General features: G+C 37.9%; 1 protein-coding gene across 1 annotated transcript in view; it reads left to right on the top strand.

Moving 5' to 3' along the window:
- The window catches only part of LOC117300856 (neuropeptide CCHamide-1 receptor-like), a 47,905-nt gene that overhangs the window by 16,116 nt on the left and 12,723 nt on the right, over positions 1 to 19,066 (top strand). Inside the window, exon 3 of the mRNA XM_033784705.1 lies at positions 6,279 to 6,429. The gene's annotated coding sequence lies outside the window, so the exon portion shown is untranslated. The remainder of the gene's footprint in view (positions 1 to 6,278; positions 6,430 to 19,066) is intronic.

Below are 19,066 nucleotides of genomic sequence, written 5' to 3'. Positions count from 1 at the left end.
ACAATTGGAGGTCTGATTTGTTCTCAACCGTTCATTAGTCGTTGTAGAAAAGTTAGATTTGGCAGAGGATTTGACAAAGCATGACTTGAGATGATAAATTTGTTTCTGGATAAAATTCATATGGATAATTGCGAGGAGTGTCTGAAACTATGAATGGTGGGAGCGTAAGATGGTGAGGTTTGCTGTGAGCAGTGTTGATTCTGAGAAGAACCGGTAGTTGACAACTCAACGTTTCGATCTGTATGTTCTGATGGTTTTCAGGAGGTGATGTTTTTTTCTTGAAACTTTTTTATTTTGAGTAGGATTTGAAACTTTGCATGGTGGGAGTTTAATCAAGTGAGATTTGCGGTAGCATCATGTGCAAATCTAGTTTGACTAGTGTTGTTTCTAAAAAGAAACCCTTGGTTGACAACTCAACGTTTCGATCATGTTCTGACGGTCTTCAGGAGGTATTGATGTTTTTTTTTGTACGATTGGAAACTTTGCATGGTGGGAGTATAATCAGGAGAGGTTTATAGTGAGCAGTGTTGGTTCTGAGAAGAACCGGTATTGATACATTTTTTTCTTCTGGAAACTTTCATATTGTGAGTAGGTTTTGGAACTTTGCAGGGTGAGAGTAAATTCTTGGAGGTTTTGCGGTAGCACCATTTGTGTAAATCTCTTTTGATTAGTGTTGGTTCTGAAAAGAACCGGTAGTTAACAACTCGACGTTTCGATCAGTATATTCTGATGGTCTTCAGGAGGTTTGGTAAAAAAAATTTGGAAATGTTCATATTGTGAGTAGGATTTGAAACTTTGCATGGTGGGAGTATAATCAGGTGAGGTTTGTGAAAGCACAATTTGTAAATCTCTTTTGAGAATTGTTGGTTCTGAGAAGAACCGGTGGTTGCTCTGATCGTCTTCAGGAGGATGCTGGACTCTGATTTTTGGATTCTGCTTTGTACAGCCTTTGAGATTTACTGGTAGTTGGGCTTTGCTCTTTTTGTTAAAAGATGCAATGACTGTTGCAACATTGCATGTTGTCACTATGTATCAGAATGTGTAGTCGTTTCTATATGTAAATACGCTTTGACACAAAGTAACTCTCAGTTTTGTTTACCTGAAGAAGTAATGTGAGCAAAAACTTAAGTCTAAAAATAAACCCTCTGAAAGTAAAAAGGAAGTAGGACCTAAATGAACACACTCGTTTGAGCACATACTTCAGACGTAATTTAAAACCATCATTGGCAAACAGTTTCGTTTTATTTTTCTGTCGCCGTCATCTGGGAAGAAGTGATTCCAATGCCATATGTTTTCGCAAAACCCGAGGGTCTGCACTCGAGTATCGCATCAGACTTCCCGTCCCTGACCCATCGTATCTCATGCTGTTGTTTTTTCCTTCCAGTCGCGTGCCACACTAACTTCCCCTGCGTGAAAATTAAAGGCACTGGAGTTTGGTACTCACGCAGAATATACATAAAGCAGGTTCATTGTTAACTACAGTTTTTCATAATTACACCTTTTGGGTAATTATATAGCATTTTTTCTTAAAGCTGTTATCTAATTTTTAAAATATGCTGTTTTTCATCTAACATGTTTATGGGAGAACAAAGTAAGAATCGGGTGCACAATAGCCGAGAAAGGAGGGGATAAGTTTTGTTATCAAGTGATTCTCAAACCAAGCTGAGAAGTGGAAGGGATAGATTTGTTACACCTTGCTGCTCAAACCAAGGGGAAAAAGAGGAGGGTGGATTTGGTTATCCCTTGAAACGTAATCTGACAAAAATGTGCAATATAAAGCAGTGGAATTCATCCATTTTCATAATATTAGCCAAATGACAAATTAGATTGATTCGTAAAATCTAGAGCACGTTTTTCACAATTTGGGGAAAAAATGGTAACGAAATAGTTGTTGCTTTGAAATCGTGTTTCTATAGCAAATTGTCGAACTATGCTGTAAATTAAAAAAGTAACCAGATAGAAAAACTGCAGTTTTAAATGGTCGAGAGCTGTTGATAGTAGAACATTGCGAGAAACAACTCCCTCTGAAGTAAAATAGTTTTCGAGAAAGAGGTAATGTTTCACTTGAATATTTGAATCTGAGAAAGACTTCAGGCCTGAAGCCTTTCTCAGGCATCATGAAAGCACACAGGGGGATGTGTGAAACAAGGGTGTTTTTTTTTTCATTATTTTCTTGTAACTTCGATGACCAATTAAGTCAAAATTATCACAGATTTGTTATTGTATGCATATATTGAGATATACACAAAGTTATAGAACACTGATCTTTCTTTGACAATTTATTACCAAACGTGTCCTGGGGTCGATTTCACAAAGAGTTGGGACTAATCCTAACTTAGGACTAGTCCTAGGAGATGTAATAAACGTATGGCTGGTCCTAAGTTAGGACGATTAACTCTTCCTAACTCGAGATAAGACTAGTCTTAACTCTTTGTGGAATCCACCATGGTGCCTTTAACACTGGATATGAGCGTTAATAGAAAAACCGAACGAGATGTTTTAATGTATCCACTTCTGGGAGACCCTTTCGTGATAACAAAGTACATATTGTCCCTAAGGATGGTGGTTTTATACCAGAACTGATTTTGAGTGAAGTAAAATTCATTAACATCGCTCCAGTGGCTTTTGCTCGTCAACGATTTATAAAGAAAATGCGAATAATAGCTCAGATTGTTGGGAGGAATTCACCATAAAGCTAATTTCATAGGATTAACATATTAAGCGCTGTTTTGAAATTGTGAATAGCAGTTTCTCTGAATTTCAAGGAAATAGAATTAGATGTTGCAAACTGCTTGCCAACCAAAAGGCTATGGTATTTATGCAGATAAATACTTGATGGCATGACGTTTTGACTAGCTGCCGTCTATAGGCGTCTAACCAAAAGTTGTTGTTGCCATTAATTTTAAGAGTAATTACCAAACGTAAACTTTCCTTTTAAAGAGATTTGTAACTGGAAAACGTAATCCGAGAAACGTTTCTGACAGTAACGTTTCTCAAATTCAAATTTTGGGGATAACAACTGGTATCTTTTTACATTACTTCGAAGTGTTTCTCAAAATGCTTTATGCTATTAAAAACTGCTGTATGCTTCTTTAGAGTCAGTGGACACTATTGGTAATTGTCAAAGACCAGTCTTCTCACTTTACTCAACATAATGCATGAAATAACAAACCTGTGAAAATTTAAGCCCGATTGGTCGTCGGAGTTGCCAGATAACTATGAAAGAAAAAACATCCTTGTCATACGAAGGTGGGTGCTTTTAAATGCTTGATTTCGATACCTCAAATTCTAAACTTGAGGTCTCGAAATCAAATTCGTGGAATATTACTTCTTTCTCGAAAACTACGTTACTTCAGAGGGAGCCGTTTCTCACAATGTTTTATACTATCAACCTCTCCCCATTAGTCGTTACCAAGTGAGGTTTTATGCTGCTAATTATTTCGAGTAATTACAAATAGTGTCCACTGCCTTTAACCAAAAGTTGTTATTGCCTGTAGTTTCGAGTGATTACCAAACGTACCTTCCCTTTAAAGAGATTCACTTCAGCCGTTGCAGCGCACTTTTCTACGGCTAATAACCTACATAAATACACTGAAAAAGTACTAGGTTACAGCAACAAATCAATGTTCGTGTACACACCATAGAAAAAAAAACAACGCTAACTGACAGCATCACAATACAAAATGTCCTAAAAACAAACAAACCACTGTGTGTTTAATATCCTTTCTTTCATGGGGCTCATTCATGGTAATAAGAAATGAGATCATTCAGCCATTGCCTTAACATTGAGGAATGTCCAACCAAGACCCAGACCCTTGTGAGATTCCAGTAAGGCCAACAAAATATAATCGCTTGTTTGCCCATAGAGGGTCCCCAAAAGTTTGGATCGGCCGGTCGAATTTTGTTGATATATATTTTTAAAGGATAGTGTTTTGGGAAATTCAACTCTTTTTGATGTTGAAATCTTAAGTCCACACTCAAAGCACGACACTTTCACTGTGACAATTCACGTCTTTGAAAATAAAGTAGCCCATATTGATACTTAGGCGGGACAGTTCTTTCAACTAGTCTCCCGAATTCCAAAACTCTACTCCGCGGTAGTAGAATGACAAGTTCTTTAAATAACATGATCTACCTAGCAAGTAGATTTAAACATAGTGTTACTACAAACGAAAAATACAACTGTATAGTGTTGGTGTAGATTGTAGATATGAATGATTTACCGGGTATACCAGGGAAAGATTTTATTGCAAGGTAGGGGAAAAGGGACCCCCCCCCCCAAAAAAAAAAAAAAAAAAAAAAAAAAAAATGGTCACAAAGCAAAATGATGGTCGGTCTGAGGACAAAAGACAAACAATTTTATTTGTTGGCCTAATGCTCTAGCAATTCCAAGGGAGTGTGGAGAGTTCATTATTGCAACACTGCATGTCACTTGATCAAAGTCCCCATCTTTTGCTTGTCAGGGAAGGGAGTCGCTGACAGATAACTTCCCCCCTCTAATGAAATTTATTTAACACGGTGATCTATATCCACTGTCATTATCATGTTAGGGTCTATGATGTAACCTGAAGGAATGTATAGGTTACTTCGTGCAATGCATCAAGACATTTTGAAAGATTGCAAATTAGTCTTTTTCCCAGTAGGCCTATCACATATTCCCTCTTTTCAGAGACAAGCCGTATATTAGTGTTGGTACAGAAAGACGGTTAAGCTAACAATTTTAAAAACCATATCCACTGTCGTTTGTGCGGCACCTAAATGTAGCCCGAGCCCTAAATGGAGCCTGACCTAAATGTAGCCCCAAGCATGTACCTAGATGTAGCCCGGACCTAAATGTAGCCCCCAAACATGTACCTAGATGTAGCCCGGACCTCAATGTAGCCCCCTAACATGTACCTAGATGTAGCCCGGACCTAAATGTAGCCCCAAACATGAACCAAGGTCCGGGCTACATCTAGGTACATGTTAGGCTACATTTAGGTCAGGCTACATCTATGGCTCGGGCTACATTTAGGTGCCGCACAGCTGTATTGCGTAAACTGAAGTTATTTGCGCTTCATATGAGTCAAGCCATTCTGAAAGATTGCAAATTAGTCTTGTCCCACTATTACATGTTCCCCTTTGTTCACAGAAATTGTTTTATCTGTGTTGATATAATATAAAGGTAGCAAAAATCATAACTTGTAAAACCAGTACAATTCTAGCCTCCTTATTGAGCCCATATCCAATCATTCATGAGGAGGCCGATCTTTCTCACATGCTGCCCCACGTCTATAGAGCAAATTGCCTGCACTTACTAGTTAAATCATCTGTTAAGCCAATTTGATAAAAAAAAAACCCTTAAGATTCATCTTTTCATGTTTACGAGTAAATATTTTTTGTACCTTCACTTTTTGATGTGTGTATATACTGTATTTTGTAAGTTTTTACTTTTGTGGATTTGTGCGCTTGATAAGTTTTCATTATTGTTATTATCAAATGTTGATATAGACAGATGGTAACATTCATAATTTGTAAAACTATCAATTGGCTGGACTGACATTAAAGTTTATCACGACACAGCCACATTTGCGTCCTCAACAGAAACCAAGTCTCTAACGAGGCCTGTGAAATTGTCAAGGAGACACATTCGCACTGTCTGCAAAGGTTTTGTTTCGTAGAGAAATGCTAGAAAAATAGTTCCCTATGTTATTGATTAATTCTGGTCGTGAACTTCGCTTACTCCGAACCCGTAAACTTTTATCGTACCATTATCATGTACACATCGTACAACAGCCCTTTAAGCATCCAGTGACTTTTCATAACACGGAGATTTAGAGTAAGCCGAGAAGAGCATTGGGTAAGACCGACGGTGGATAGGGTTCTTATTACCATTACAGACAACTCAATCAGTACTTCATTCACGACGGAGGAGAGTCACGTACATTGGATTCAACTTGTCCGTGGTTCAATTCTTAAACAGACAAACATTATCTGAGAACAGGCAGGGTTGGGAGTAAACACAGGAGCAGTCTACACACAAAAGTCAGCATTAAAGTGTGTTATTTTGGTTTATTGAAATCCTCAAGTTGAGTTATACAGTGGAGTGCGGCAGAGATTACATGTGATGGGATACCTTTGAGTGGTATCTCCGGGGATTGCCCCTCTATTGGTCACATATGAGACGGGGCTGGTGCTACCTGTTTGCCGTGCCCCAGTTGGCTAATTCACGCTATTTTTATCAACCTCGGTGAAACCAGATCCTAGCTTAAAACATGTTGTGATTTCTTCGATTACAGACGCTGTCGGACATGGTGTGTTGCTGGGTGCTACTTTATGCATTAGTGTCAGCTTAGAGCCAGGTTGATCAGCTATAGGAGCAAGCTGTTCCTGCTCGTTCTTTTCTCCGGTAGTGGAAGGTGTTCCCTTGATGTCTGGATGAGACTCTGGGTAAGTCCCTTATTGTTATTTACCTGTCAATAATGGCCCCGTTTAAAGGTATTACACAGGGTTGGTTAGAATAAACAAAATAACATAATTTTGTATTTATTTTGGTCTTAAAGCTCACTGATTATCAAGTTTATAATATTAGAACCAACTTTTCTCTAAAACAATTCTCTCTGAAGTGAAGTCATAATTCGAGAAAACTTTATCTGAAAACCTCGGTTGCTTCTAAATTTGTGTTTACAGTTTGTTTACATGCTGAAAATATTGTGTGTGGTTTTACTGTTTTGTCCTGACAATAGTTATGTTAGTTCAAATACATGTATACGGTTGAACGCACAAAACACGAGCACTGTCTGCGACTATTTTGTCAGCCTCACCATTCCTGTATAGGCTAATACCTTTAAACTTGTTTCCGAAAATAGAAAATGCTTTATGGAAAAGTTTGATTCAAAAGTATTACAACGAGATTTTGAAGTTAAGCTCAGTATCTGTCATGACTTTCATGGTGGTTGATTGTTCCGGTTCTGGTTCTGCCGTCGATTTCACCAAAACTCTTCCTAACTTAAGACTAATCTTAGGACTTAGGACGTGTTCCAACCCTGCACTGTAGCATGCAGACCTTAAGATTAATCCTAATAGGACGAGTTACTCGTCCTAACTCGAGATGAGACGAGATCCTGACACTTTGTGAAATCTGCACAACCTCCACATATCGGAATGTACACCAGCAGGTGACTGAGCAGCAATGATTTACATAAAGTCCCCCCCCCCCCTGATAATGTTACTCATATCCATAGCTTATAGTTTACTCTTAAAAATACTAATAGTTGGTGCGTCGCGAATATCCTGTGGTAGTTTGTTCCATTCTGCAAAAATGATCTTGCAGATGATGTTGGGTCCAGCGCAGGGCGTTACGGAATTATTTCAGATTTAAGTGGTGGTTGTCCATAACATACATTGCAAATGATCCCCAACGCGGTTCTGATTCGATTTGTAACAAAGGTGATACGAATTAAAAAAATAAATGTCGATGAAAATATCATTTTCCTTTCAACCGATGCACGTGTTTTGATACAACATAACGGTGCACGTGCCGTTAATTAGTTTCGATAGGTATTGTCTAGTCTTGTCTTGTCCTAAGTGCACAAAACACCGCCACTGTGCTATAAACGTGCAGACCCTCATGCATGCAAGCCCCACTTAAAATCCTATTTTTCAAGGAGTGACTTAAAATTGTTGGCGTCAGGGTTTATTTTACTTGTAGCAGGAGTAAGTTCAAGATTGCTATTGTTCTCAGAGACAAGGAGTAACGGTATAGCATTCTTTGTTTGAGGAGATGATAGTATAATTAAGAGTCTGATTTTGTCGAGTAGTTGGTCTTTTTCCTTGGTTACGGAGTGAGATAATTTGTAACAGATAACAGATTGATAACAGATTAAGATTTGTTGAATAATTTCATTATTTAGTGTTGTTTACATGTCCAGGTATTGCATGGGTTAGTTGAGTTTATTCGTTTACGTAATTAGTTGTTTTGTACAGTTTGGTTAATCTACCAATTGGAGATTGACTGACTGATTGTGTAGTCACTAAGGATGCTGAACACCAGTAACAACAAATATACAACAAATGGAAATTTGGTTGGTATAATACTGCTTTCATTAAGGAAGAAATTTCATGGTAAGCAACTTTGTGTGCTTAGCAGCTCTATGAAATCGGGCCCTGGTCAGCTCATGTCACGATATCCTAAACTGGACCATGCCACCCGTAGAGAAGGATGTCAATCAACACAGGCAGTGATTTGGTTAACAGGGAACAGGACAAAACTATGCCAGCATGCATGTTTCATGCCAAGCAAAGTTTTGTGCTTAGCAGCTCTATAAAATTTGTCCCTGTTGTACAATGTGGTTGAGACAACGCCAGCATCAGCTGACAAAGTAAACGCGTTTGAGGGAGTTTTTATACACAGTGTTTCCTTAAAACCGTGATAACTTAATTTAGAGTCCGTATAGATTATGTCATGATTGCCCGTAAAGGCACTTTCAATTACAAAACAAATAAACCCATAATTCCTATATATATTTGTTATGACAGAGATACTTTAATTTAGGAATCCAAAGTTGTTTTCGTTCAGTCCGTTAGGAATAAAACTAGATTCATAAAAAATCGCCATTACTTGTATGGAGAGCAGAACCGATGTAAAAATGTTTGCACAGTGTCAACTGGTCTTGTTCAACAGGTACAGAAATCCACGAAGTCCTATATCGCAAACATGTTATTACTAGGCTTATTTTAAAGGGAATGTGCACTATTGGTAATTGTCACAGACTAGTGTTCTCACTTGGTGTATCTCAACATATGCATAAAATAACAAACCTGTGAACATTTGAGGTCAATTGGTCATCGGAGTTGGGAGAAAATGATTAAAGAAAAAACACCCTTGTTGGACGAATTTGTGTGCTTTCAGATAGGAATAAAAGATTTCTAGCTAGAAGAATTCTTTTATTGTTTTCGTAAAAAATTACCTCTATTTCAAAATCTATGCTACTTAAGAGGGATCCGTTTCTCACAATGTTTTATACTATCAACAGATCTCCAATGATCGTTACCAAGTCAGTTTTTAAGTTAATATTTGTTTTGAGTAATTACCAAACGTGTACCTTCCCTTTAGCAGTGTCAACACTTGAGCATTTGAGTACTATTCTTTATCCCCGATGCAAATTTAACATCTATTATAAAAACACCCGCTCAAAAAAGGTTGTAAAAACAAGAAATACAAACAAATTATAACACAATAAAATTAATTTGAAAATTAAATACAAATAAATTTATAAATAACCAAACAACACAACAACAAACTCAAAAACACCATAATGAAAAAATTATCAATACACATAAATGATATACAAAATAAAATATGAATGATTAAACAAATAAACAAGTATATTGTTTGATTATGTTCGTATATTAAAATAATAAAAGCTGCGTATAGAATGAAACAAATGCATATAAAGCAAAATGGATAAGCCCACCCAAATTAAAATAAATAAATAAGTAAGTGTATGAACAATTCACCGTTGTTTAGCATCAGACATAAACATATCGTAACCTTCACTGAATCCCCCAAAAACTTCTGAGGATTTGACATTTCTTTGAGTTTTCTCTGATTTTTTTTTTTAACTTTCACCGGTGGTTGTTACAATGTGTGTTTATCGAAATATTTAAAAGTGGTTATATACTATTTGTCATTTTTAAATAGTATTCTTTTATAAATAGTATTGTATAAAAATGTCATACATAGGCCACCCCATTAGTTTGTCTACCCTATACATTTTGGAGATCCATTTTTGCGGATCGAAATCCAATGCCATTCTCCTGTTTGTAATGTAGCAAAATATTAACTCGAAATTTCATCCATTTCCCGCTGTTTCCTATGGGAAATATTCAATTGTGCGCCATGTCCATTTGGGAATTCGAACAACATAGACAATTCGGGGTAACATTCGAAGCAGGTCAAATCAAAAAATTAAAAAAATCGTGCATGCATCGACACGCATTGACAGACTGTGTGCGAATTTACGGATTCGACAGTGGATATGTGCTAATGATAACAACTATAATTCAGAATGGTTTTATTTCTCTACGCTCTTAATGTAAAACAGTGAAAAACACCACTCTTTACAATTCGAGTATGACTCTTTAAAGCCATTGGACCCTTTCGTTAAACAGTATCGTCCAAGGCCCACACTTCGTGTATCACGACTTCTATATAAAACAACAAACCTGTGAAAATTTAGGCTCAATCGGTCATCGGAGTCGGAAAAAATAACGGGAAAACCCACCCTTGTTTCCGCACGTTTCGCCGTGAACCCACCCTTGTTTCCGCACGTTTCGCCGTGTCATGACATGTGTTTAAAATAAATTTGTAATTCTCGATATCGAGAATTGATATTGTTTTAATGTTTTCGCAAAAAGTAAAGCATTTCATGGAACAATATTTAAAAATAAGTCTTTCACCATTAACTTTTGTAAACCCTGCAAGTTATTTGTAAATCTGTGAACTTTAAATATTTTTTCCTGTGCCTAAAGTGTCCAATGGCTTTAAAAGAGTGGTGGTTATCTCTCTTTTAGAAAGGGTTTCACTCCAGGACAGAATAAAAAATCACTCAAAAAAGATGCAAACTTCAATCTCAAAGAGTCGAAGACAACTCGAAGAAAGAGTTGTCCCTTATATAGCTCTTCAAAGAGTGCCTTCACTCTTTTGCATTTAGAGAGATACACTGCAAAACACCTTTAAGTGTTACATGTGGACCCGAGAACAAAATCGGTCCACACAGTGTATGAATGTAAAACACGATGTGGACTTGGACACGTCTACACACAGCTCTGTGTTGCAGTTACTGTGTGGAAGGTACTGAATATGACACACTTTCATACCTAGCCCCCACACACCCACGCACACGTGTGTGGTCGTACACACTACCCACACCACAAAATGAATGAATAAATAAATACAAAATGTCACCAAATAAATACAAAGCAATTTGCGTTAATATGCATAACCTTTAAAACAAAACCGTGTTTTCTTTAATACAACGTAATTGAGATTATGTTAAATATGAACGGTTACGTGACAGGACTTTGCGATTAACCTCAATACCTCACGGATTTGAAATAATTCCACTCTAAATCATATCTAGTATCAGGCGTGAACGATTGATTTACATTTTCTATCCCGGTCTGACTGTATACCGTGGATCGCTTCGTTCCACGGTATGCCGTTTTGGTGACTCGCCGCTCTGTGACAGACTGGCTTCACCCTTGATTAATAAAGCAATCCATCAGCATTGTTTAATATTAAAACACCGCAAAGGAAAGCTTGGTCCGTGTTCGTACCGGGTAATTTGTTCAGCGCATGTGATAAATCGTATGCAGTTAAAGCTGATTCATCCGGTACAAACATTTGCTTTGCATGAAATTTCTTCCTCGTTCTGGTGAAAACCGGATTACCAACCAAATGTCCACGTGATTTTCAGGATAAGCAAACAACAGCAGCTGAATACCAATAACAAGCAATATGCAGCAAATGGAAATTTTGTTGGTAATCCTGTTTTTCTCGAGGAAGAAGTTTCATGCTGAGCAAATGTTGGTGCTTAGCAGCGCTATGAAATTGGGCCGAGCATGGCTTTTACGTTGTGACTTAAGATTCAGTGCCTAATTTTATAGAGCTGCTTAACGGTAAGCACATGTTCTTGCTTACTGTAGTAGAAATATTTTCTAATGTGCAATCGTATCTTACAGATTAGCAGAAGAATTGGGCGGCCATATTGCGCGCTTACCACGGATTGACATTGTGACGTCATCGTCCGGTAAGCACCGGAATGTTAGCATGCCTTTTCGTGTGCTTACGGTTAGCATCGCTAGCATCGCTAAGCACAAAGTCAGCCGCTAAGCAGCGCTATGAAATTGGGCGCTGATCTGTGGACCGAAGTCCCTTGATAAATTCCTGGAAAAAGAGTTTTGTATAGATCCCCCCACCCGAGTGAACACGAAGCCAGTATAAGTGATGAACCATAGCTAGAGTTCATACATTTTAGCAGGGTATTGTTTAAAGGACACCTTTGGTAATTTTCAAAGACTAGTCTTCTCACTTGGTGTTTCTCAACATATCCAAATTTTAACAAACCTGTGAAAATTTGAACTCAATTGGCCGTCGAAGTTGCGAGATAACAATGGAAGAAAAAGCACCCTTGTCACACGAAGTTGTGATCTTTCAGATGCTTTCAGATTTCGGGACCTCAAAATCTAATTCTGAGGTCTCGAAAACAACGATACGGGGAAGCCGTTTCTCACAATGTTTTAAACTATCAACAGCTCTCCATTGCTTGGTACTAAGTAGGTTTTTATGCCAACAATTATTTTGAGTAAATATCAATACACTGTTATTTTTTTTAAAATATGATATCCGTACAGTTTACGGCACTTTACCCGGCAGCTAGGGTGCCAAGTAAAGTCCCGTTAACTTCACGGTGGAAATTTTGCAAACTACCACTTCAAGGCTCAATTTACAAAACTTCCACCGTGAAATTTACAGCACTTTACCTGGCACCCTAGCTGCCAGGTAAAGGTGCTGTAAATTCTACTGATATTTCTTTTTACAGTGTAATGTCCAGTGCCTTTAAAGACAGTGGACACTATTGGTAATTACTCAGGTAATTATTAACATAAAACCTTACTTGGTGACGAGTAATAGGGAGAGGTTGATGGTATAAAACATTGTGAGAAACGGCTCCCTCTGAAGTGACATAGTTTTCGAGAAAGAAGTGTTTTCCAGGAATTTGATTTCGAGACCTCAAGTTTAGAATTTGAGTTCTCGAAATCAACCATCTTAATGCACACAAATTCGTGGACAAGGGTGTTTTTTCTTTCATTATTATCTCGCAACTCCGACGACCAATTGAGCTCAAATTTTCACAGGTTTGTTATTTTATGCATATGTTGAGATACACCAAGTGAGAAGACTGGTCTTTGACAATTACCAATAGTGTCCATAGCCTTTAAGCAATGTACACTTGATTTAAAAGATTGGCCCGATTGGGCTACAACGACTGAACATGAGATCCTCCATGGACAGAAGCAGGTAAAGATCTCATGGTGATTTCCTAGAAGCGTTTGTCATTTATTTCATGGACACTAAACTGACGCCCATTTTAACTTTATGCATAATGGTCCGATGACAGATTGTACCGAATTGGTTTATTTGTTCTTTAATTGCATTCATTGTCTTCGTTTAATTGCCATTACATTGTGCTTTTTGTGTTACCAAGCCATGTGCTGAAAGGATTGATCGACTTAAAAATTGCCAATTTAGCAGCATGCGATATGGACAGCTGTTAACTTTATTAAGGGATCGTTTACGTTTGGTATTTGGAGACCTGGGCCCAATTTCATAGCGCTGTTTAAAGTCGCCTGGAAATAGAATGTTTTTCCTTTCAAACATAAGAGTATATGCTCACGAACAATAAAACAATTTTTTTAGTAATTGTTTGTCACGATTTATATGTTTAAAAAATATAAAAAGTTGTATGGGGGCTGACTCCGCCTACCCCTTTTGTGACGTCAATCGAGGCAGACTTTGCCTGCAATGCGTATAGTAAACACACGTGCAAAGTACATGTACGTCCAAGTCGTGAGTTGGTACATTTCAAAAAGTGATTGTCTGCATTCAGCAGCAATACACCTGGTCGGCATTGCCGGAAAAAAAATATATATATATATTTTTGAAACGTACAAACTCACGACTTGGTCCGTACATGTACTTTGCAATTGTGTTTACTATACGCATTACAGGCAAAGTCTGCCTCGATTTACGTCCCGAACAGCGCCCTCTCGGGTCGGGGTCTACTCTTAAATTTGTAAATAACATAAGAACTGATTTTTTAAAACCTTAGTTAACTGTTTGTTCACATTCCACTCATCAAAACACATATATTAGTGACAAAAGCTTTATTTTGAAAAAATACCACTTCCAGGTGACTTTAACAGTAAGCAAATTTGCGTGCTTCCTGTAGCAGAAAAAAATTGCTTAAGCCTTAGCGTATTTCACAGGTTAGCAGAAAAATTGGGCGGCCATATTGCGTGTTTACCTTGGATTTGCATTGTGACGTCATTTATTTTCGTGCGGTAAGCACCGGAAGGTTAGCATGCCTTTTCGTGTGCTTACGGTTAGCAGTGCTATGGAATAGAAATTGCACAGTAAGCACAAAATCGGCCGCTAAGCAGCGCTATGAATTTGGGCCCTGCACTTTCCTTATATGTAGCTGTATATCCGGGTATAAATTTAACCTGTAAAAAATCATTTCAAAAGGTGGTAGCGTTTTTGAGAAATTGACGAAAGTCTTGAGCGATTATGTCCACGCAGGAAAAAAATAACATGCAATTGAAATACTCAATGGGGAGGAAGTTATGGCGTTTAGGGTAGAAAGGATAGAAATGGGCGGTCACTACCAAAATTTAAACGTGTGAACGCCTACCTTGTTTTCAATCTGAACGGCCACCATGTTCTGCTCCTCAAACGTTGGAACGCATCTGTCAGTATCGCTCCTCAGATTGTTTGTTTCTGGATAAAAATACTGATATCTTTTTGGATAACTGCAGTACTTCGAAGTGAAAAGCTTCTCAAAATATATATTTAAAGTTGCCGTTCTTTTTTAACACGTTAGCATTTAGCCTATACCATGCAATTTTGATGACCAATTGAGCTAAAATGTTCACATGTTTGTTATTTTATGCATTATGTTGAGATACAACAAGTTAGAACAATGGTCTTTGACAGTTACTAAACGTGTCCAGTGCCTCACCACGCCTTCTATTCCCGTGTGATTTGCTGTATACAGATCTGACTGGTTGTATGTAATTGGTTTATTTGTTCCTTTAGTTTGATTCATTGGCTTTGTTTAATTGTGGTTCGTTGTGCTGTTTGTGGTATCCAGTCTTATGCTGAAAGAATTGATCGAATTAAAAATTGCCGTTTAGAATCATTGATTGGTTTTGACAACTTATTGCAGTTTCGGCGAACCGAACAAAGATATAGGGAGACCGCAATTATAGGGCTAGATAGCTCAGTCGGTAGAGCGCCGGCATGTTAATGCGAAGGTCGTTGGTTCTTTTTCATTGGTGAGTCTAAATTTTGGCAGTTGTTTGTGAAGAGGTTTTGGTCATGGATTGTATGTTTCCTTTCAGCAAGTCCAGATTATTTTTATCCTTGGGTTGATCTTTTTTAGTTGTCGTTGTTTTCTTTCAGTGAATGTAATTTGCAAATTAAATTTAACCCACAGTTTTTGCACTCTGACTGAACATTCACTATAAAATAACAAACCTGAAAAAAGTAAAGCTCAGTTGGTTATTGCAGTCAAGTTACAAACCATATCAGAATGTGTCAGCCTTTTTCAAAACATCTGGCTTCGGACTTCGGAGATCACAACTAACTTTTTACTCATTAAGTTGCAAAAACCAGAGATGTGCACAGCGGGCGAGATTGAAAACAGTAAATTGTCACAGATTTACACAAAATTTTCATGGCTTAAAGGTGTTAATTAGTGTATTTTGTTTCCTCCCGAATTTTAGCTACTTTTGCTTGAAATGAAATATTTAAAAAGTTCCGATGGCAAGTTTAGGTACAGAGAGAATCAAACGTAGTTGTTTTGGAATAAGTGTACTTTAAACACCCCGTGACATTTAAATCTGATAACATCCCAGTTGTTACAGTGCATACCTTAGTTTGATATATGTTTGAATCGGAGGAAAGCTCTATGTCTGCACATATACTTCAAATGTGTATAGTCTCGTTGGAAGTCGTTGTTGTCCAGTATCACTCATAGTCGCAACGTTTGTGTACATACGTAGGCCCTTCAGTTTGACCAATTCAATAAGGCCCTCTTGAACCAAGACTACATCTGAGAATGGGGTTGGTTTCATCTGCTAATCAGTAATGTCAACCCTTCAAGTAATTGAAGTCAAATATATATTAAACGTAGAAAGCTGGGAAAGAGCAGAAACGATTCAAGCCCCAAAGCTTGAACCCAAAGCCCCCCTCAAACAGAAACACTTCCCTCTGGAAGCAGTTCCGTAAAATAATGAGGTAATATGAATCTTCATGTTACCTTATCTCTGTATATTTCTGTAGCCTAATCCGATGTAAGACCAGAATCATAGCATGTGTATCACCCCACCCCCTTGCGCATCTTCCTTGACCAGAATCCCCCCCCCCCCCCCAAACAACCTGGACCTAAATTCATGACAATATTGAACATAACTTTGCCCAATTTCATAAAGCTGTTAAGCTTTCCTAAGTAAAAATTTACTCGTACACCAGCCCCAACAATGCAAACTTAATGTAGCTTGGGCTGGTTCTGCTCATCAATACTATTTTCTTCGTAGCAAGTTATGTGCTTACAGGCTTTATGAAGTTGGGCCCTGGTGCTTAGCAAGTTCCTCTAATACTTAGGTAAGAACTATAAGCCATTTTGTATGGCACCCTGTTTCAACTGGTTAAGGTGCAGTGTGACGCGGAAGTATTTAGGGTGAACAGGCTGAAACTATAATATTAGTCTTTAAAAAAGTGCAGGAGCGTATTTGCATAAAACATTTCTACACAATTTTCTTTGTGGTATCAAGGTCATACTTGACAATAATTATATTGGACACAATTGTGTATTGCTGGTATCTGCCTGTTTAATTTTATTTTATTTTACACATAGCTCCTGAAAGTTATTGCCAGTCACTAGGTCATTTGAGTTCATTCTTTAAACCATCTCAGCTCCCTGGGAGTCCATAGCCTGCACTGCCAAGTATGTAGCATATACAGTAAGCTATAATCAATCACAATAACCAGCTCTGCCCTCACATGTACCCATTTACCCCTGGGTGTAGAAAAGCAATTATAGTTATAAGTACTTCGTTCAGGGGTCATGACCAGGTTTCGAACCCAAACCCGGTGACTTAGCAAGCCACTGGAAATAAAATCCAGTCGGGGTACCATACATTCATTCATTTTCATTCAATGGTTTATTCATTCAATGGTTTATTAACATTCTATTCAATTCGCTGCCAGCAGCAGAATTACATGAACAGTTACATAGTTAAAAATTTGGAGTAAAACACCTCCATACCTCCACGCCCTGTGATATTAAGGGTGCACACCAAGTAGGAGAAAACGGAGCGTCGTCCTTACTATTGTGTTTAGGGCCTGGTGTGGATTTCACAAAGGTAGTCCTAGGACTAGTCCTAGGCAATGCTAGGAGATAGGACCAGTCCTAAGTTAGGATGGGTTACTGGTCCTAACTTAGGACCAGTCCTTTCTCATACCATTGCCTAGGACTAGTCCTAAGTTAGGACTACCTTTGTGAAATCCACCCCTGAACATATTATATTCTTGACAGATTTGAGAGGCGAAGAAAAAGGAATGCATTGTGTAAAGAGTTTGCCCAATTGTGACCTGGGGTTGTTGAGTTCCAGCTTGAGGTATTTTGGATGACACAGGCCGAGAGGTGTAGGGACATTTTTGCAAGAATGATGCTCGAATGTTTGGAAAATTACACCGGTATAGTGGTGTTTTTGTTCTGTAATCTTTCGTAGAGAAAAATAATTCGACGGACCCCTGGACTCCCCATATCAACTTTAGCAGAGGATAAAAGTTCGAGTCAATGAATAATTTCCCGTCTACTCTAAAACAAAATGTGGGACTTCTAAAGTATTTTTCGTGTTTTTTTTTTCGAAAATTTTGCATTTTGCGCTGTAGTCTATGGGAGTTTATGTAGTGGAGAGTTTATGTATAGTGGTGATACACCCAACTTCCCCATCATAATAACATTCCAGGTAATGCCAGGTAAAAGTGCGATGTTCGTGGTATGCAGTTAATGATCATTCCGTGGGGGTAATTTGTGAGATGGGTTGGTACGGGTCACTCGCAGCTGTCAATGGGGCAACATTGATCGATCGACGGCAGGAATTCTTGCTGCACAGAGGATACCTCTAATCCCACTCTAGTCAATTCTTTGTTCAACCCCCAAAATCATTTCAAAATTTACCCAGTCAGTTTCCCTTGTGGTTTATATTGATAGTACAATATTTGAATCTATTTTGAGACCTCACGCGTGAGGTCTTGGAGTCAACCATCTGAAAGCACACGACCTTTTTCTTCCTTTATTATCTCGTAACGTCGACGACCAATTGAGTTCAAATTTTCACAGGTTGGTTATTTTATGCATATGTTGAGATACACCAAGTGAGAAGACTGGTCTTTGACAATAACCAAAGGTGTCCAGTATCTTTAATGCAATAAATCATTTAAAAAAACATGTATATTTTTGTACTTGTCAACCGAGACGGATCAGAATGCGAACTGTGTCGATTAATACAAATAAATGTCTTCATCAGTCATGTTTTAAAGATAGCATTTTAACTTTGGAGTAATTAAAGGTCCAACAACAAATTGTGATCTCTTGGGTGCAGCGATAGCCAGCTCTGATCCCATTTAAGAACATCCACAGAGCCAGGCTTAAAGGCACCGCACACTTTTGGTAAATGTAAAAGACAGTATTTTCACTTGTTATATAAAATAACACACCAGTGAAAATTTGGGCTATATTGGTCTTTGAAGTTTCAAGAGAATAATGAAATAAAAAACATCTCTTTTTTTATTTTATGCATATGTTAGGAAGAGAGTGAAGTTAAGTGAGAATAATGGTCTTTGACAATTACAAAATGTGTGCAGTGCCTTTAAGGGTCAGCCAATGTTATAATAACGTCAAGAGACTATGCCGAGATATGTCTGGCACGGGGTTGTAAGGCGAATACTGGTGAATCAACTGGGGAAATAGCACAATGTGAAACCCTCCGTTGACAAATATCCCAAAGATGGTCAGCTTGCCACAAAATGTCAGAAATGTACCCATGTCTAGTCAGTGAAAGATTGTAATAATTTTTTTCATTCTTGGAGGATAGTGACCTAGGCCATGTTTTTGTTTTTTTAATCTCTAAATATAGAGGTTTTGTGTTAAACACCAAAGTATACCTAACAAAATATTTATCTTAAGAGTGATTACTAAACGGACATTCCTTTAAAGCAATCGCACAACATCGG

Source organism: Asterias rubens, chromosome 16, assembly GCF_902459465.1.
Source record: "Asterias rubens chromosome 16, eAstRub1.3, whole genome shotgun sequence".
NCBI lineage: Eukaryota > Metazoa > Echinodermata > Asteroidea > Forcipulatida > Asteriidae > Asterias > Asterias rubens.
The sequence above is the reverse complement of the archived record's forward strand: the minus strand, read 5'-3'. Positions and strand labels throughout refer to the sequence as shown.